At 40.5% G+C, this 22,216-nt stretch overlaps 1 long non-coding RNA gene across 14 annotated transcripts in view; it reads right to left on the reverse strand.

Annotated features, from left to right (window-relative positions):
• The window catches only part of LOC106018641 (uncharacterized), a 245,013-nt gene that overhangs the window by 169,655 nt on the left and 53,142 nt on the right, over positions 1-22,216 (reverse strand). For 13 of the 14 annotated variants that reach the window (XR_011811244.1, XR_011811247.1, XR_011811243.1 and 10 more), the window contains exon 1: positions 7,459-7,760. The exons of the other annotated variant lie outside the window; for it this stretch is intronic. This is a non-coding gene — a long non-coding RNA (uncharacterized lncRNA). Of the gene's footprint in view, positions 1-7,458; positions 7,761-22,216 lie in introns of those variants that run through there. 14 annotated transcript variants of the gene reach the window in all.

The raw sequence follows: 22,216 nt of genomic DNA on the forward strand, positions 1-22,216 counted from the left end.
CAATCCCTATGGGGGCAATTATAGACTAATTTCCCCATCAGGGAAATTCCTTTTTAAACTCCATCAATTATCCCCCTGAGGCACAGGGATTTATATATCTTATGCTTTTAATCCTTTCTAACATAACTCTAGATTATCTTATTACATTCACTTTTAACCCTTTTTCAAGTTCTCATCTTGTTTCACTATTACAATTTTAAATTACATGTCTGTCTCCAAATATGTGCAGATAAATGACAAAAATAAATTCTAACTGGAAAACTATCAATGGGAATTGCACACAAAGCATGTATCATGGAAAATGCAGCAAGACTTATCACTGAGACAACTATGAACAGTCAACTTAACGTGTTCCAGAAAACCTCTGTGGGTCAGATAAAAGCTGCATCTAGAAAAAGCAAAATTAAGCATCAAACCTCACAAAGGCAGTCTTTGGTATTTCACGAATACCAGTAGGCCTATTTTTGAGAGTTTTTTCCTGTTACAGTACCCAGTACATGATCCAGCTTCTCAGAGTTACAGAAGTTAGTCTGTCAGACCCACAATTCAGCGATTTCATGGGGAGTAAGAGAGGAGACTGCTGTGAAATTCAGCAAGAGACCCCGCGTTCACATGGAAAGCAGAGAAACGTCTTTGGCATCCCCCTGCAGCGGCCCCTTGACAGGAAGGCTATACACAGCTGAAGTTTCCTGCTCACTGCAGAGCTGCTGGGAGTGGATTGAGGTGAGGAGGCATGGGAATCAGCTGACCGTATTAACAGGCACTTTCCTGGTTAGCCTTAGGAGCCGAATGAGTAAGATTTATAAAAACAAGGCAGAGGTCCTGCCTGCTCTGTGCCTATAAGAGGACATAGGTCACATAACGGGATTTAGCAAGAAAAACTGCATGCTCACCAGGACTTAACAGCTGACCAAACTTAGTTCTGGAAAACTGTTACATTCAGATCCCAAGAAGAACCTGAAATAGTGATATAATACAACATACACTTTAATATATATATATTTTTGTTGTTGGTTTTATTGTGTGTTTGTTTTTGTAGCTTTGAGACAGTACATCATCTTTCCAAATACAGAAACGGCTCTGAAATCACATTAAACAGTTACCAACTTTTTCTCCGGGTATATAAAGCTATCGGGGGGCACGGGGAGAGTTCTGGCAACAATATAAACACTCCAAGAAGAAAGCTCAGCTCCCCTCTGACCTCTGCAACTGCCAAGTTTTTCAAGTGTTTCCTCCTACTTCCACCCAGGGAACTTGATGGATGCACTGCTACCATTCCTAGGGGCCATTCGCATCTTCCGATCTGCCAGCTCCATACAGGGCTGTTCCCTCCTCTGCTGTGCATTAACATAAAAAAAAAAGCAGCCTTTCCCCCATCCCAACCTCAACCAACCTGTACGGGCATCTCTTGACAGGCAGGCACAGCAGATACAGGCCATGAAAAAGAGCTGCTTATCTCTCCTCTGTCTTCTGACTGTGAATCACTTGCTGTAAATAACTTATTCATAGCATCTGCCAGGGACAGAGATCAGGTAGACTCCCCCCTCCCTCTCCCCCCTCCCCTTCTTGTCCACAGTTCTTAGAGGCCAAACATAAAACCTCCCATAAAATGCCTGCCTAACACAGCCCACAATAAAAATGTGTGTGAATAATCAATGTCACGGCTCAGGAGATGAAGAGCCAGAAGTATTTCACATCAGTCCCAAAAGCAAACTTACCCTAAGTTTTACGTAAGGTGAAAACATTTGTTTCAAGTCAAGAAAACCCTTTCTCTACAGCAACATTCCCTTTTGTTCGTTTGCTGAGTTTTGTTTGTATTTTTTCACTTGTTTTTGTGGGGAAGGTGGGCAGAGGGTTCAGGGACATGTAGGGGATTTTATATTTAATGCAAGATGAACTGATTTCACCAAACAGCATTTTGTCAGTGGTTGGAATGACCACAGGGGTGACAAAATTCAAGTTCATGTTCCCATGCTCAGCCAGACAGAAGGAATCTGAACTGGGGTCTCCTATATCACACCCCATATAACATCCAGGAGTCTACAAACTTTAAGAATGGGAAGGAAGCACCCGCACACCTCACCTTAGCTGTGACAACATGCTTTTCTTCAACTGAAACCACTTCCTAGGATGAAATAATCTAAGGATAACTTCAGGTGAACCAATGATGGATTTTTTGCTCAATAAAGCATTCATCAGAAAAAAAAATTACCCCAGCATGAAACTAGAGCTGTAATTCTATAAACCTGATAAGCGCAGCTCTGGAAACCCATTAGGGGAGTAACAAAATTTTCCATGGTTTAGAAATTCTAGACCAGAACAGGCCATATACCAAGTGCGATGTTGGGACAGCACAGAGGAGCATACTGGAAAGCTCCTCACACAACAGACCATTCCCCCCGTATGAGGTAAAAAGCTTGGCCCTGCTCATCCATGCCTGGTGAGCTATTCAGTGAACAGACAAAAGGAGCAGGGCAGCGCTACCTCCATACTACCACCCCGCTCCTGAGCGGGAGCACCGGGAGCTGGGTAATGCACAACGGGTGCCAGCAGAAGCAAGATAATGGCTACCTGAAATGCCACAGGTAAATCCATATACAAATGATGTTTTGTTGATTGTAAACAATCCTATTCAGGTCAAAAAGCATTTTACATGCAGCAGACTTCAATGTCTGACTACATTCTACTTATTTAAAACAGCTTCTGCCAGTCATGGAGGAATTAAAAGGAAGGCATCTGCTGGCACTCTGGTACTCATTCTCTCTGAAGCAGCAAGAATATTATTTGAGTGTTATCATTGGCAACATTTCAAATCCATTCACTGCCAGATTTTTAAAAATGCCATGTATAATTAAATATCTCCCTTCCATGGCCACCACATCAGACACAGAGGGGGAGCAGTGCAGCCAGATTTCAGTCCCTGAACAAGGGGTCATTGGCAGGCACAGTTCACTAAACCTGCTTTTTGAAAAATCAGAATAAACCTAAACATTATTCCTTTTCTTACCTTTCAGAGTTCACTTCAGTCTCTCCACTCATCATCTGGTATTATTCAGACTCGCTTATTGCAGGCGTATTAATGCTTGATCAATGCACGTTCCGTAAGGTTTTAATTTTAATAGCATGATATGCACAGTATCTTAAGTTCTACCTTATAGCTCTTGTGGCTGTTATAAAAAGAATTTTGATCTCATTTGCTTTTGAAATGCAAAATACTTTTTCAGCTTCTTCCATAAAATTATTTCAGTGCACTTGAAATTTTCATTACATTTGTGAAGGATTCCTCTAGTTAAATTTTAATTGAATTTTCATAGTGTATTCTTTACCTTATACTTTAGTTATACATACAGCTTCAACAAACTTTTCTTCTTATAGTTCCTTGTTCATGTTTTTAATTCTCTCAAAGCCACTTACATGTTTGCCAAAATTTAATACTAATTGGCAAATGAGATTATAAACTGGTTAATTTAAAACAGAAGTTCTAACTGAATTTCTGTGAGCAACCAAAAAGAAAGAGGGGCATTAGGTTTTGATTGTAAATCACTGCAGGAATGCTTTAAGAGGTTTGCGGTACTGCCCCTACTCCTATCATCTCACAACACTGTAAGCCACCTTAACTCCCCTGAGCCCCAGTGAACTGAGCAGCAGGTGAGAGTCTCCACCACAGCAGGATTCTCTACAGTGGTTTAATCAAAATCCAAGAACAAACCATAATGAACGTGATCAGCTCTGAATAACAAATGTTTTGGCCTGATACTTTAAGGGAAGTCCAGGAGATACATGGCCTCTGACATACAGAAAGCATCAGGTGGGCCAAGGCAGACTGTTGCTTTATTACTGGCAAGAAGGCAGAGGTGCAGGAACCATTACAAAAGCAAACAGGTTTCTGTTCTTCTCTAAGTATGTCACAAAATGCAATGTTGTGGACTGATGACATGTCAGCAATAATGTTAAACAAAGCCATCTGAAATGTTAAAACGATGTTTAAGAATTACATTTATGACAAATCATTGCGCTTAAAAACACTGAATAGAATCAGGGCACTGCTGTGCCAGCCTGCCATTGCCCAAAAATATCAGTAGAGAATTCATACACAGAACTGCACAAAGCCTAAACAAGAGGCAGGATTTCCCAAACAGAAAGCAGCAACTTAGATGTAGAGAGGGCTGCACTGCAGCTGAGATGCCAGGTACCTATGCACTGAATCATGTAACTATCTACATTCCCCAAGAAAAATTTTGTGCTAGTGCCATGAGTCCAAGACTTCTGTTTTAGTTCAGTGTGGGTATGCAGCAAGCTGATTAAAGTAAGCAGTGAGCAGCAGTGCTGATCTCCTCTCAGCCACAGCAATTTCCCATTCTATTGTCTGCTTCTGGAACAGCAAAGACATAAAAGCCTTCTTCATTTCCAATATGGCATAGCAGTTACAAGCAGGGTTGCCCCACAGATAGCTGATACAAAAGTATACCTTTTTTCAACTAAGGCACAAATCAACATAACTTATTGATCCCACACATTAGTGCATGTAGGGAATTAAACCAGGTGAGAACAGACCAATGCAGAAGAGCCACATGCTTCCTCACACATTGCACCTCAGGCTCCTGTCACAGTAGCTTTTCTTCCTTTTCCACACTTCTCACACCCATCTCCACCAAAACCAGTGCAATCTGTCTTTATCCAAAGGAATGGATCCAGCTTAAAGTGGACATGTAAAGATGTTACAAAAATGGACAGATTGTATTAATATTTCCTACATAACAGGAAAGTCCTTTTAAAGCCTCTTTTAGATGCCTCCTTTCATGGAGGAAAATCATCCTTAACACAAGTAGCTGAACATGCTAGTCACACCCTGGACTGATGATGATTCATTGCACATATAACACCTGGGCAGAGAAGAATTAGCAGCACCACCATCAAAAACCTGTATGCTGGTATTTCCCTTCCTCTTCAGGAAAGCTGCTGAGAGCATCAGGAAGAGTGAAGACTCCAAGTTACATGCTCCTACTCCAGCTTCAAGGCTTAGCATAAGCATATGGCTAAGTAAATCAACTGTCTTTAATAGCCCAGAAACTTGAACAAAGCACTGCATTGATCTCACAAATAACTAAATATACTGTGAACCACTTAAGTGAAAACACACAAGCTTGAGAGTTCAAGCCATTGCAAAGGTGAATTCTCAATTTCCTGGAGGAAAAAAAAAAATCTCAGCTAAAGGACAGCTGGATGGCCTAATTACAGCTGTATAAGCACTCATTTCAGACCAGGCTTCCAGCTCCTACATGCTACTGTGAAACCATCAGCACTTTCAGGTGAAAAGCTGAAGCCCACTGCCTCCAGTATGCCAGGTCATTCAAAATGAATGAAGCACAGCTGTCTTTCCATCAATTTGCAGGAAGGTGGGTTCAACAAATCTAATCTTTCCCTGCAGACCCATAGCAAAAGAAGTGTAACCATTTCTGTGATGGACAAATAGAAGAATTAATAAGATTATTAATAAGATTTAGCAGCCAGCCACAAAATGGGCAATGTGTTACAGTTGCCTGTCTGTCAAATTAAAAGACAAGACTTATGTTTCAAGTGTCACAACTTTGTTAGAAAAAGATGGAAGTTAGTCAGTAAGCACACGAAAAGAAATTCCAACATACTCTTCTTACCTTTCCCACTTTTGTATCCTTCACACACTAAGGTAGGCAAAATAAGATTCACCACAATAACAAAAAAATTGCCCCACAGCAACTTAGGTAAAAAAAAAAATCAGAATAAAAATCAAAAGATAGCCCTCCCCTCTGCCTCATTTTCTAAATCCTAATGCGAAGCTAAAATGAGTCTGCATTGCCCATTTCCCTCCTCTATCCCTTCCTGGGAGAAGGGTTACCCAGGGAACCCCCCTGCTCCACTGACAGGCAGGTCTCCATTACAGTGTAAATCCCTGGTGACTTCACAGCAGATGTACCAGTGGAAAATTAATGCAAACAAAAGGATCTCTCCTCAGATTTCATTCCAACTTCCAGTTTCACACAAACCAGTAACACTGCTAGTATTAAAGACAGGGGAAAAAAGTTACTACAGACTCTTTGGCACATGAAATCAATACACCACAGTTCGTGAGTAATAACAACCTGTGTCTTTCCCCAGCCTCACCTTAATTAACAGAGGACAAAGGATGAGTGGCTACACAGAGGGCCAGATTCAGAGCTTTTCCCAAAGAGCTGCCCACCTCTGAATGCAATTACCTTCCTCCACAGTCAGTTTGTGATAGGTTTTATATCAAGTTGGTTTTGTGTGTGTTCTCCCCCCTCATTTTTATTTTGTTTCAAGTACGGGGTATATTTAAGTGCAAGTACCTAGATCAGCAAATTCTACCATTTCCCCATAGACACATCAGGCTACCTATGAGGGCACAGGAGTGACACAGACTTGTGCAAAGGACATTCTGGGAGTGAGGCACCTTGAGAATTCCACTGACACCCAGCTCTGAAACATCGAAAGATCTGCGTGCAGTGCATATGGTGTCTGCACTGGAACAGGCTCCCCAGATAAGTGGCCACAGCACCGAGCCTGCCAGAGTTAAGCGTTTGGACGATGCTCTCAGACATATGGTCTGACTTTTGGGTGGTCCAGTGTTGAGCAAGCCAGGAGCTGGACTTGATGATCCTTGTGGGTCTCTTCCAACTCAGGATATTCTTTGGTTCTGCACAGGGCAAGTGCCACTCATGCTCACAGACATATGCTTGTGAAGGACCAGACTACAAGATGATAGATACACTTAGTTTCCTTTTAAGCAAATCTATGTCTGTGAAATTATACATAGGGTAGGCGTGGTCTTTTCATACTTGAATATTTGGTACAATCTTCCTTATTCTATCACCAAGTCTGAGTGCATACTTTGTGTTTCTTTAAATTTTATTTTAATTGGAATTGCCTGAGCTTTTCCAGCAGTCGGACTGCATGCAAATCAAAACAGATTGTTTGTTTTTAAAGAAAGTCTAACTCTCATGGCCAGAGAATTAGCAGTCTCCAGACTCCGGCATACCATAAAGTCTCAAAGACCAGAAAACCCATCAAAACCTTCAATTATTTTATTTTATTTTTTTTTGTAAGTCATATGATTTTAAATACAGATTACTTACACTGCTGGGCAACACAGAATGCTGTAGCAGAGTCAAAACTCTATTTAAAAAAATATCACCAGTCATGAATGTTTACAGAGGAACTGGCAATCCAAGTGCAGTACTTTTCTATGAAAGTGGTAATTTAGCAGGTCTGTGCATGTGCATCAATTCACCTGCTTGTTTTCAATCGGCGTTGGTCATTCTTCTGTTAAAGCACCATGAAGACCAACCCCACAAAGTTCTGACACCACATATAGCCTCGGTCAACCAGAAATTGACTCCTGTTACACAGTGCAAGAACATGGCCCCCACCTAAGTGAGAGCTATATGAAGGTAATGAAAGTACCTTCTAAGAGGTTCCCCTTGGAGGTGTCCCATGTCAGGCAGTGCATGCAGCACAAGCAGCCTCCGGATTCGTTATCTGAAACCTTGAAGCACATGGAAAACGCCACAATTCCACACAGCAATAAAGAGGCACCATCATTCCTGTTGCTTATCTGCAGGAATCTCCTGGGAGTGCTTCTTCCTGCATAAACTGTAATTACAGAGGCTGAATCAGAAAATTCCATGTTATATTTCATCGTGTTAAGTGTCTATGTTACTTTCAATCCTTTCCCCTCACAAGAGATCTGAGAGAATATGTGGAAACAGAATAAGCACAGAAGTAAATACGGGCTCCCCTTTAAATGTAGTGGGCTTGTTTCCAAGGCCACACAGGGAAATAGAGGGACTTAATACTGTAAATGAGCTACAGCCTCAGTCACCTAATACATCTGCAGCAACTGTTTTGGCACTATGTAGTTGAGCCAACAAAGTTTTTATTTAACATCATTTGTATATATAACTTTTTTTAATGACCTACATAGATGCTACTATGCTATAGTGGCTCAATGTGGACTGGGGAAAGTTTCAGTTATAGAAGCTCTCTCTATATTTAAAAATCTTTGTTAGTCTTCTGTCTGCCAGTCTAGTGAAGCAGCCAATTTGGAAAAGCACCTTGTACGAATACTGCAGCAGTCTGAGCACTGCTGGCATCTTCCAACATTTAACAATGCATAAAATCTCCAGCTGCATAGCCAGCCCATCCACAACAGTGTTATGCAATATTTTTTCGCCTATATTCTGCAATACATTGAATTCCTGGGCAACAGTGAGCTCTGCCATGTTTATCTCCTGCAGTTTGGAAGGCAATTCCTTCCAGCTCATAAAAGCAACACTAATATTTATTCTGTTCCCTTACAGACATGTCTTTCAGAGACACCGTCCCTTTGGTCATCCAGAACACAGGAAAGGAAGGGAAGAGGACAGGTGGGAATTGGACTGAAGATTTTTTAGTTTTTATACTTTTACTCAAGAGCATATGTGTTGCTAAGTTAGCCCCAAACAATTGATTCAAAAAGTTATCTAATCTCAAGGTGACAGCAGATACATTTTGGACAGGTTTTGAGGATTTCCTCAGCAGTTTTTTGGACAAATCTGGCCATATTGCTAATGATAGTGTTAGTCTCCTGTCTTCATGGGGTTGCAACGTTAGTCAGAACCCTAAAGCCACCTGTGGAGCCACCTCTACTGTCTGACTAGATTTGAATCTACATCTTTGGAGTGAGTACAGCAATGTCTCTATGTCCTCTGAAGCTGTACTACGAGTGCTTAAGTATTCATTTCACACTGCTAGCACTACAAAAAAAATCCTTCCCTTACCAGAATAAGGTATCTGTGAGCCCTTTATTGCTGTCCCATGCCTTTTCCCAAGCCTAAAGGAAATTACATGGAGACAAGTCTCAACCCATCTCATAGCCACCTAAGGAGACAACCTGCCAACCTGAACTGCACCTGGAAAACAGCACAAGCTCGTTGATAGAAATTTGTATTTTAAGTGTTTAGTTCACATTATGAACAGCAGGTTTGAGTTCACATATACTCATCCTGAACTTTATGCTTATGATACGGAAACACACACCTTCAGATTTCATAACACTTAAGACTGGAAGACTAATTCTGATGATATTAAAAATACTTTGTGTTGTGGTGTGCCATACAGGTCAGTCACTCACTGTTCTTCACCCAAACACAGCTCATTTCTCTCCGCCCTGCCCTGCACTCCAATAGCCTTCATCTCATGGACTTCCCAGGTTAAGCCCACACAGCCAGCTGAGCTTCAGGAAGGGCGAATTGTCAAATATGCACAATGTAGACATTGCAAAAATATATTCCATATTTCACCAGATTTTGTATCCCAGTATTTGCTGTAACCATTCTCTCCAGTACAACAGGAAGAAACTCATCAGGGGATATTATACAAACAAATGGCATCCAGCAGCAGAAAAATAACCCAAATCATCTCATCAGATCAGCAATTTTGGAACTAATCAGCATATAGAAATACTCCTGGGGAACTTTGAGAGTCTCAACAAATCCAGAGTTTCCCAAGCTGCATTGCTCATAGGAAATATTTCTGGAGTGAGAAATTTAAATAGTTTCCAGAAAGCCTTGGATACTACCTGGTTATTTATATATCCACTGCTTAGACCTGTATGAACTAGTAACTGCAACATACAACAGACTATTCTTCTGCTGTTCTTAGTTCTGCTTTTACACAGTCATTCTGGAATTAAAAATGAAAAAATGAGATAAATATGGGACTCGAACCTTCCCTTATCAGATTTGCTAAGTTATAAGAGGATTCTGAAGCACAGCAGCACAGCTTTATGTGTGCAAGAGGATTTGCCCTGCTGAGCGTATCACCATTGTCATTCAAATCAACAACTGTTAGAGAACAAGTTGTCAACAATTACATATGAGAGTCACATTCCACACACAGACCTCAGCAGCTACAAGGTGATTGATCAGAATTAAGTCCTATGAGCTCAAAACAGAAGTTTTGCTCATGCTAACTTTATCAGAAGCACAGAACTGCTACCTGGCTATTGATCAGTGTTTTTTTTTTCATATTAATTACATCTACATTCAGAATGGTAGGTATTGTCAAAGATAAAAATGGAGACAACTCAGTGGGAAATGGTCTCAAACACACCAACAGAAGAGCACTGAACAAAGCAAAGTCTTGCTGAGGAGTTCTTGACATAGCTGTCCTCATGGAGAGGCTAACAATCATACTGCATACTATACATTACATACTATACATACAGACAGAGCACCAATAGAATGGCCCCAGTAACACACACAATTACTTTTGACACCAGCAATAGGTTTCCTGGATTTCTTCCATGATTTACAACCAGAAAAAAAAAGTCTCTCTCACATTCAGACATGGAAAAAAAAAGAATCAATTTGCTCAAGCTTATTTGAACTGTGCTTAGCCACAAGCTGTCCTTTCTCATTACATCATCCCAGCTACTACCAGGCAGAACTTCAGCTGCTTTTGCACAGCAACTATAAGCCTTTCATTTTTCTACCATCATTTAAAATATTAATCATTTCCCTATTAAACAGCAAAGATAAAAGACTTTGGCCCTGTCTGTCAAGAAACTGAACCATACCCAGGAAAATTAAGTTGTGTTTGTGTTCCATTTAATTTTATTGCTTCCAAATGCTGCCATTTGCCAATAGGATGTACTTGAACAGGAAGATAAAACCCAGCACACGTTCCTGAATGTATAGAATGCATTTGAACATAATTAATTGATGAGAACTATAATTAATATGCAAATAAATCAAGTGTGAGCATCCCAAAAATGTATGAAGTAATACTAGACATGAATTGACTTCATACCCAGAGACATTTGTTCCATTTAAAGAAATGTTAGTCATGTGGTAGACTCGTGAGGGCCCAAACTGTCCCTGACAGTCCAGAGTGCAATGGCTTTCACAAGTAGCACGTGCAGGTGGGACTTATTTTACCACAGTAGCTTTATTATAAGTTGTTGAGAGTTCTATGTCAAATTGGGAATGAATTCTCCTGCCAATGACAAAAGCAAGAGTCCCTATTTAGTTTCTGCTCAGTACCGTGACCAGCATATGATTTGTGTATGTCTATACTGTGGACTGCACACTGGAAAAAAGGATGCCAGAGTTAGTGGTAAATAAATCAGAGTACCAGAAAGCCTCTAGCTGAAGCAACTCCATGGTTAATTTTCACAGCTACAGTGCCAGGGCAGCCTGACTGCTGCCAGTCCTTCAGCAAGTTCTCACAAACCAGGGCATTGCTGCTTCCCAAACACCACACTCTGCAATGGAAGCATCCCGACTGCATCCTTTGATCCGACTCCCCAGCAAGCTGCAGCAAAGGCATTAGGAGACAGGAACAGAATATGATAAAAAGAATGCCAATCCACCACAGTGTAACTTGATGCAGCCACATCTTACGTACAATGTAGGGTTTTACACACACACAAAAAAGGTACAATAGCGGTGGGAAAGGCTCACACCATATAATAGTTAAGGACTGGTAAATGAAACTTAGAAGTGGTATATTCAAAACAGAGTTGAAAGGTGCCTCACACAGCCTATAGTTAAATTACAGTACTTTGTGACACGGGATGTTGCAGGTATCAAAGTTTATGCAAGTTTACGGGGAGACTGCACAAGGTAATGGAAGAGAAATACCAAAAAGTTACCAAAACAAAGGACACATCTCTGCTTCAGAAGTCTGAGTTGCAAGTTATCAATAGTGTCTGCATGAAGTACTCTTTCATACTTGCCCTATTCAGGGATTTTTCCTGCAGGCAGCCAGTTCTGGTCACTGTTGTAATGACCAAGCTGTACCTGTAGTCCAAAGCTGTATAGCTGCTCTGATGTTCACGTCCTTACAGTCACAGGGCAGACCATCATAGCATTAGTTAATGTTATGCTGAATAAAACTAATGTTAAATAACTGACCAGAGCTGCAGAAATGCATTGGTATGAGCTTTAACAGAGTTCATACCTGGAATAAATTAGCGAGTGTCCAGAAAGACAGGAAAATTAGCCAGTGCTAAACTCAGTCCTGCTGTGACCAGATGGTTTCTGGCATCTCAGAAAAAAAAGAAAAAAGTGGATTTCAGCCATAAATACGCTCAGTTTATTAAACCTTGATCAGTAGGAAGCATTGTAAGTATCCAGCTTTGATATAGTAAAAGCACAGGACCCCCAACCCAGTATTGTTCATGAAGTGTATGCAAGAAATCATCTCAAATAACACCACAGAAAACAAAAGTAAAAGTTAAGACATTAGGTAAGAGTTGTTTTTTTGTGAGGAGACCTGAACAGGGCTCACACTACAAAACCATATAGGTAATTCAATATAGCACACGTAGAAGCCTCCAAGCATTTAGAGCTGAAGGGCAACATTTAGACCTCGATGACAGGTAGCATCCATGGGGCAAAGAACATCGCAAGCCATGCCTACAATTAACAGCCCCCAAACAAAATTTGGATCAAAACCCAGGCTGCTAGTAAAGACCCTCACAAACATAACCTTCAGATTGAAAACACATTTGAAATTCCTTGCTGTCAACATTACACCTTGTTCTGGTATGACACCTCATACAGATGTTTCTAAAAATGTGTATTTCAGAGTCCCCTCCTGAACTCTAAGAAGCAAAAGGCATCTCTTAGCTGCTCTTCTACAGGCAACCAACAAAAGCACTACACACAAATCTAAAACTCTTCTCCTCCTTGCCTTCTCCAGCTTTCCACATAAAGTGCTGATTAACAGGCCCACTTTGGGAAGGCAGCAGCCAAAAGGATTACCCTTACTTTTAGGCATCGCTGGTATTTCAGTATCTAAAATCAATTAACAAGCTGTGTCTATTAGGAGACCCATGAACAGCTACAGAAAGCTGCTTGGACTTTCCTCTTATCAATTCCTAGCAAGAAGAAAAGAACAGTAGTGGGAAGCTCTCTTTAACAGTAGAATTTGCTATGTATGAAATTATTGTGTTTATGCCATGGAACCAACTCTTTGTTTTCCTACAAAAAAAGAAATATTTTCTTTTTCTTACAGTAAATCATGCACGCGCTATGCAACCTGGCCTTCTTTTCAGGGGGCTGACTGCATTTGCATAAACAATAACAGTCTAATGTTTATCAAGTCATTAATTCTTCATGAAAGCATACAGCTGTATAGAAAGGCTTCTTTTATGCTTCGAAAAATTCAAGTGCAAGTGTTATTAAAAAAGGAAGTAATTGCATGATTGTAGATCTTGGAGATTAAAGATCATCAGGGCTAGCAAATAAAGCAATCAAAATGCAAAAAAATTATGGAGAGTTTTTCACTGATTTCGTACTTGTTCCTTATTGCAAGGTGTATTTACATACAGATAAAGTTCCAGATAAATAATACAACAGAAAGTTGTTTTTCTCTCCTAATTTGGCTAATTTCATAAAAGACTTGCAGTGACATTATAAAAATATGCTCATCTACAGCTTCTATAATTGAATCAGACTGGGTAGAAAAATACCTCTACATTTCTTCTTCTTTGGTCTTCACTTCATAACATCCTTTATATTGTGTAAAAAAAAAGTATCACTCTAAAAGCATACAACAGTCTTTAAAAGTAATTAATACAAAGCCTTATAACTGGATACAGGTACAAGTGACAGAACTTCACCACAAACTTTACTCCAAAACATTTAGATTTCTCACACAACATTTTTATACACTGGAAGTTTTTCTTTCAGTGAAATTTTGAAGAGGATGTGGTTAAGAGGCGAAAAAAGTGAAACATGGTCCTGCCATCAATTGCCACTCTATTGCTGAAGTTTCCGGCTTCGCTGAGTGCCTGGGAGGCGCACACACACTCCAAACACTGACCCATATGATACTAGATGTCGAATGTGCAGAATGTCTCCTGACAATAACAAAGAGCCTCAACTGGTCTGGCATTTCCAAGGGAAACGGAGACAGTTTGGGATAGACTTTGGCTCCTCCCAGGTGGAGACAGTCTGGTTATCACTCAATCACAGGGTGCCTCCAACATAAAAAGGCAGATAAACAAAGGCAAAGACAGCAATTCCTTTCTGCCATCACCTCAGGATTTAATGAGAAGTCAAGCAGTCCCCTCTTTCTCATATTTAAATAGAAAGACTTCAGGCCAGACTAGAGGCCATCAGCTTCTCCACCTGCTTCAGCTTTTCCCCTTTATCATGTAATATATGTAGTCCAGCTTCTGACCTTCTTGCTCATATTGAATAGCACCCCAGCATATACCAGCACAAACAAATCATGATGGGATGGACCCCAAGGCAAACACACAGCTCCACTGGCTACTACACACCAAAGTGTCTGTCCATGAGCACCCCATTCTAAGACAAGTGCTGCAAACATCCACTCTGATTTAGCCAGATTACTCTACAAAGGCTTCTTTTGAGTTCATTGGGGCTGCATACAGAAGAATGACACTTCAAAGTCAAGATGGTTACAGCCAAGCCAATACAATTAATACTTTGCAATCCAAGAAATCCATATCTTAAAAGAAAAAAAAAACACGTAGTCTCCAGACAGCATGAAAAGTAATAAGATAAAGGAAAAAGACCATGTTTTCCATTTATTTTATAAAAGGCACTAAAGCTTTTTCCACTAGCAATGAGTAATTGCCATAAATCTAAATGAAGAAAGCCTGTTCACTGAGCAAAGACAAAACCAGTTACTGTATATCACAGCAGCACAAGGATCTAAAGATCAAAGGGTAAATACCATTTCCTGCAATGTGTTTTTCCAGAATACAGCTTACTCAGCTCCTGAGTAGCTTTACAGTAGAGGAGGAAAAACTATGAAAGGAGGGAGTAGCATATGTTTAGGATCTGGTAAATAAACACTCAGACACACACAAACAAGCCATGCTTGTGTAGTGGAATCGATGTCTGTGGCTGTAAAAAACGGCCCTCTTTTTTGCTGTTGTATCACTTGATATGTTCTTCTCCCATATTAGCTCTTAATCCAGGTCAAATGACAAGCTTTGCTATGGATTCAAACTCCTAACCACACGCTTTGTTTTGCTACGAAGAGCAATACTTACTTCATGACTCCCAATGGCCTGCGGATAAAGGCCCCTTCACTACTCCATTCACAGCACAGCATGTAGCTCTCGCCCTAAATCTAAGAAATACAGAGCAACATTAGGGCTGTACAGAGTGAAAAACACTACAGAAACAGCTACAAACACAAGCAAGCAATTTTGTAAGAGGTTTTTGAAAGGTTTCGAAAGTCCCAGCTCTCAAAAATAAACTCTTTCTCCTCACTGGGTTATATCCTTTAGCGGTATTGATTATTCCTTTGTATCACAATGCCTCTAGGTTTTCCTAAGAGGTTCTTACAGAGCACTAGGGACTGCAAGGGCTATGCATTCTAGTAAAAGGCAAAGCAACAGAAGTGATCTGGAGTCCCTCACATACAAGCTGAACCTCTCAGCAAGACACCCAACACAGCAGCTCTCATGGACAAGGACACTTCTCTGTGGCAAAGAGAAAAGAGGAGGTAGGAAGAGATTTGCCGCTGCTGTGGGAGGGTTCAACACGAGCACTGGCTTTCAGAGCAAACACACAGCCAGGTGCTACGGCTTTTGGAGACTAGGAAGTGAGACCCTCAAAAACTTCCCACATCTTTTGTCCCATGGGAGAGTCCCTGAGCAAGCACCTGCAGAGGCTGAGTGCCCAAGGGAACACTGATGAGCCAGGAGCTACAAGGCACAGCGCATTACTGGGGCCTGTCCCTGTTAGGGCCACACAAGCTGATCCCTTGGCCATATGACCACAGTTCTGCAGTCAGAAAGAGGGTATCCCCTAAACATGAGGCAATCAGCTATTGCCATGTGGTAACTGTGGGTGAAGCCTAGAGAGTGACTACTGCAGCCAGCCAGAGCAAAGGGGACTCCTTTGTTTTTACCCCAAAACAAGGGCCTGACTTTTTTTTTTTTTCCCCCAACAGCTAGGGACTGACCTCCTTTTTGTTCAGGAAGCCAAGGGCTAGTATGTTTTACATTCCCCTGACAACCAAGGCTCTACAGCATGTTCTCCTTATTCAAGGAGCAGATTAATGAAGAATTGGCTTCAGGCAGGTTTGAGTGACACTTGCACCAATTTCAGACAAGGCTTGAAGAAAGGGACAGTATTTGTCCTTGTTTATCTTTGTTGGAGAACCTTTCATGACCGTTCTTCGCTTTTTGAATTATCCAGACACTTAGGACTACAAGCAGCCTCCCCAGGTGCTTCCCTGCAAGTCTTTGCAGGCAGCTAATGCAGCAGGAAGAGGAGCTGCAGGGCTGCGCCTCTGCTGTCCCTCTCCTGTGAGCAGGATCTGCACCCACAAAGAACAGCCAAACCTCCCCACCACTCCTCCTTCTGGCACTCCACAGGCTGAGGAGCCACATCCCTCTCAACATAAACACACACCCTTGCCTCAAGAAGCACAAAATGCACCCCTCTGATCACTCCTCATAGTAAACTATAGAGATGGACCTGACTTGACAATAATCAGCCTTCCTTTATATGCACACCACAGTTACCTCGTATCAAAACACCTCTCCTCCTCCTCCAAACATGTGATAAATAACAACCTGCTTGCTGCTAATCCAGGGGCATTGTTTCTTACTCCCAAAAGCTCTGTCCTTCAAGCCAACACATCCTTTATTCTCACGCAGGAGAAGCAGGGTGGTTTCCACACATTGTCTGTTCTATTGCCAAAATGGAAACCACTTTGTCCTCACACTGAACTATATTAGTATATTTAAGTATCTTCTATCACATAGGAACCTATTCTGAGTTTTACATAGCAGCTTCCAGTCCAATGGCTTTCATCTGAAGTTATTTTAAGGGCTCCCCCCCCCAAAAAAAAAAAAAAAAAACACCACAAACTGAGGAAAAATGCTGACATTTCTGCTATATTGAAATACCATCAAGGCAAATACAAATTATTAAAAGGTAAAAATGTCTCTAGAGTAACAGAAGTACAATCAGGTTTGGCACTGCTTTCTTGTCTAAATCTAAGGTTTCTCTTATAATATAAGCATCTTCAGATACTATTTTTAGTGTCTGCTCTGAGCATTAAACAATTCAGTCAGCCACTTAACTCTAAGCATGTGAGTAGTCCCACTGAAATGCAAGCTAATTTCTTTCTGAATGCAAATTACCTGTAGCTCTCAAAAAGCCATTCAAATTGTATTTAAATGTAGAGGACCTTTCTACCTGCAAAAATCTGAATGTAAACAATTTCCTATTGAAGTTTATTGCATGCACTTCAGGTAGGTAATAATGTTGACACTCATTGGCTTTTTTTTTATTTTATGGAGAAAATGTACAGAAAAACTTACTCCATTTAACCAATCCTTTGGGAGATTTTCATTACTGGCCTTACATAACAGCAATTGAAGATAGAAACAAAATATTATTTAACAAGGTTTTATATGACAGCATAAAGAGTGACTGCTAGCTGAGTGTTGATTCAGACATATTTCTGCTAGGGTCACTTCCCTGCCAAAATATACTTCCAATAACCATACATAAATTTTATTTTTAATAAATAACCACTAAATGGTTGTATAAACAGAGTAAACTGTGGGTAACTGTAGTTTAGAATGAATATCTGTTGTAGCAACATTAACAAATACCTCGCACAGACTGACTGCGAGTCAGTGCCACCATCACTAGCTTGTTGGTTGGTGGCAAACCAAATGATGTTGGAACACATCAGTGGTTTCCCCTAGTGAGAAATCTACATCCTCACTACATCAGCTTTCACACTCCTGAAGTATCCCTCATGTTTCTACTTTTCAGATGTTCGGCTTTGAAAAGCTTAAAATTTATAAAGAAATAGTCACTGACCCAGAAAGTCACTGTGGCAAGACTGTTCCTATACCCTGCCCAAAACATAAACACATAAAACACACTTATATGGAGGCAGTGTGTTCTGAAGTTTGAAATAGGAGTCTGGGATTTAAAAAAATCAGCTACCAACTCCTTGTGTGACCTTGGGCAAGTCTTTCAACACCCTTATCCTTCAGCTCTCGAACTGCGTAGCTAAAAAAAGTGATTGAAGGGGCCTTGTGAAGGTTATTGATTGATTGCTGCTTGCAAAGCCTGCTGAGATGCCACTGGGAAAAGAATTAAACTGTATGTGTTTAAAGAATCAATGTATATTATTACATTATTACTGAAATAATGGTAAATATATTGTAAAAAAAATGAAGAAAAAAGAAATAGAAAAATAGTTGCAGATCAATTTGCAGAAGGTGAATTAGATGCAGTACAGTATACCTGATCCTGTAGCAGTAAAGTTAAAGAAAGCAGGATGAGACCTTTCTGTAAGAAGGGGTCTGAGGCCCAGGGCAGTGAGCACCCAGAATTAGGCACCCTCACTCTTGAAGGGCTTAGTTGGGACCTGCCCATTTAAGTCTTCACAGTGGCAACCATTCATGAAATTTTCTTCAGGTAAATCACCCAATTCCTTCAAAAAGCTACCCTGTAATTTTCTTGTTACAAAAGCAGTTCTATTTTTATGCTTTCATCAACCACATGTACATGTATGTTTAGGTAAATTCTGATTTCCCAACTATGCAAATGTAAGAGGCATTTTACACTTTTAAGTACTGACACATTTACAACTGCAATTTCTCTAAAATGTCATTCAACCAAGATTGATTATTTGCTGCATAGTGAGCAGAGGAAAGAGAAAGAAAGGAGCTGTCAAGCATTCTTGCTTTTCTTTTTAGAAAGGAGGAAAAAAATAGGCTTATCTTTGGAAAGAGACCTTTTAATAAAAGGATGATGCAAGCACTGAGCAAATAGTATCACCATATCTGGAATTCCTCATAATAATGGAAGAAATATTTAAGATGGCAGAGAAAACCTTATAGGTTTTCAAAGGCTTCAGATGCATTTGTTTGAGTGGGTCTTCAACTGAAGAGACTCCATTTATTTCCTGCAGCTTACAGGTGTATGTGGTCCATTTGCATGATGCATTCAGCCTATTGCCCCTCCAAAAAAAACAAACTAATCAGGCCACATTTTTCTTGACTTACTCTATTTCTCAGGCTGCTTGCATCTTAAAATAGTCATTCCTATCTCCTTATGGCCATTGTATTTTTCCATCACACATTACCAATAAATTCTGTCTGCATTTCATGATTGGTGTACTCTATTATTATATAATCAAGATTTGCAATAAGTTACATGGAATGCAAAGGTGCCTTTCCTCAAGTATTTCTCTCTCAAAACCAAGTAACAAAGCCACCTTGATTCCCCATGACCTGAAAACTTGCAGTAACTATTTCTATAGAATAACAGGATTATTTTCACTTTTACTGTTATAATCCTTGTAAAACAATGGCCAAGGAACAGGCTCTAGTACCTTTACTGACAGAAAATAGCAATGAAATTTGAGAGTCATCCAATTGACTTTGACAACTTGCAGAGTAAGACTATTAAATTAACCAAGTCACATCTATGACTCCTAAACAGTGACCCCAACATATGGTTTGACACCTTTCCCACTGCTGCTGGAAAATGTATGTATTTACTTATTAAGCTTAGACAGTTAAATAGATTTATAGACTATTCTAACAATAATAATGAAAAATCGTCTCCAATCAATCAAGAAATGCTATATAGCATGTTTCTACAGACCCAGATATTATCCAGGATATGGGCATTTACAGCATAATTGTCCCACTAAGCCAATAACATCACCTTTAAATGGAGCTGACAGTTCTTCCCATCTGTGGTAAGAACTCAGTCTGCTTTACAGTAAAAGCTGCAGTATGAAGCTCACTCCCTCCACCTGTCTCATGCAGAATCAGCCAAAACATGCTGCACTTACAGTTTTGTTAAATGAAGTAATGTCCACTGGGAACTGAACAGAAACTATTACACCTCTTTTGCATAGGAGCATATAGTTGATATGTGGCCTAATGTAGAGCTATATAAACAAAAAAGAGCAGCCAACTCTCAATATTTGACCCTGATTTCATATAATGTAACCAAAGATAGATTCACTGAAACTTAACAAGGATTTTGTATTCATTTCGCCTTTTTCATGGATTGCTGTAGCAATGCACTCAATGGCTATTATGCTTAGCTAAGTTTAGAATATTACGTCTACTTCTGAAGTACACTGGCTCTTCCAAACTCTAAATAAACCACTGAAAGGCTTTAGGAAACTTTTCAGTATTAGTGCACACACAGCCAACTTGTAGCAACTGGAAAGGGGTTCTGCATTGTATGCTTGATGCAGACTACGGGCTTTGGACAAGGCTAGGATGGCAGCATATTTTTTTTTTCTTTTTTTTTTTTTTTTTCCTTTTGGTGGTGTTTTTAGTTTATTCTTAATAGAAATAATTTTTAAGACTGGGAGATCTTTTCTCACAAGCAGTATTTGAAAATATCTTTAACAATCACAAGAAAATAACCAGAAAAACAGCAGGGCAGACAGAGGCCAGCGCAATCGCTAAGAACTCTGAGCTGCCCAAGCCAAGGGGCAGCACCCCTCCTGGAGCCACATTGCACTTATTCCCTAGATCCTTACAAAGGAGGAAGTGGGGAAATATAAGTCCTTCAGTGCAAAGATTTATCTCATTTATTGTAACGAGACAGAGGAAATACTACTATCTTGTTACAGCATAGTAAAATTCCTGCACAGTTTTTACCACCTCTCTTCCACAGCAACTTTCATAGGAACACAAACCCCCTCCTTCCACCTCCCCAGGGTGCAGCACACCCACCCATCCCTCACAGGTACTTCTAAACTCCTGATTAAAAGCACAGGTGGACCTCAGTGCACTACAACATGATGAGTTTAAATGTTACAACCTGTGTGGATACAAAACACCATCCCTGGCTCTAAAGAGGATTGTTTAAAGTGGTCATGGCTGGTTAAGGCTCTTTAAGAAATGCAAAAGCACATTTATGTCTTAAAATTCTATTTTTCACTTCTGTATATGCTCAACTAAAACAACAACTTTAAAATCTCAGCATATAATAAACATAATAAAAATAGGAAATTAAGAGAGAGTGCGGCTCTAACTGCTACAGGTTGATTTCATACCAAAGTCAGACAAAGCCTAGCAATCTTTAATGCACTTCAGAAGCACAGGGTTTATCACAGGTTATGATTTGGCCCACTTGGCTGACATTTTAACTTCAGCACATCTCCATCCAAGCCTGAAACCTGGCAGACAACACAGCTTTCCTTTTCTCCTCAGCAAGGGATCTGATTTTGAGCGTTCAAAGAACTGTGACTAAGATCACTTTCTATATAGACATAAATTGATTTCACAAGACAAATTACAAAAAAAAATCCCCCCAAACCTTCTAAACTTAAAGTAGGCTATAAAGTCAGTGCTGAAGCTGAATCATCATTAACATTCTCCACACAAACAGCAATTGCAGCCTTGAACTCACCCGCACGCAAGCAGCAGTGGGGGCTCTCCATGGCCAAGCCTGGGCAGCTGCAGCACCCAGCACCTCTGTGGGAACGGGACAGGACAGGGCTATAATTGAGCTGGAAAAGAGCCCCATTGCAGCACCATTCAAGAAAAGAGCAAATGCCCCTAGTGTTGGATTAAATAGGGCTCCCGGGACTGTGGCAGGTGTTTGAGAGACCTCAGGTGAGGCCACTCAGGACGGGTAAGGCCCTGCCATTAGCGGTCTGTCCCGGACCTCCCACGAGGCAGGTGTGCAGGCCTGGGCCAGGTCTCACCTTCAGCTTCCAAACCTGGCAACCATCTCCTCAGAGATTCTAATGATTCCCAGTTTTAGAGCCTTTTTCCTCTTTTTTTTTTTTCCCTCTAAATAACCTTGCAGTTAAGCCCAATTTTATAGGCATTGTTTAAGCCTGATAACTAACTCATGGATTTGACATTGAACGTGGAGTCAGTTACGAGAAGTGGGGAGCCGGAAAATACCTCTTTGGTTATACAGTGTGTCACATACTAATGGAAAGTCATTCCCAAAACTTTTCGGCCCTTTGAAACCATTCAAACCGTGAGGTTTTCACTATTTCTCCTGGGAGGTAACTCTACACTGTATGAGGAAATGTTTCCTAATAGTCAGCCTAAATTTTCTTTTGCTCAATTTCATGCTTTTATTCCTAATAATACACCCTTCAGCCATCCTAAAAATCCTCTCTCTTCTGAATGTTTGGACCCTTGCAGTATGCTAGACAGTTCACATAT

The sequence above is a fragment of the Anas platyrhynchos genome, chromosome 9 (assembly GCF_047663525.1).
Source record: "Anas platyrhynchos isolate ZD024472 breed Pekin duck chromosome 9, IASCAAS_PekinDuck_T2T, whole genome shotgun sequence".
NCBI lineage: Eukaryota > Metazoa > Chordata > Aves > Anseriformes > Anatidae > Anas > Anas platyrhynchos.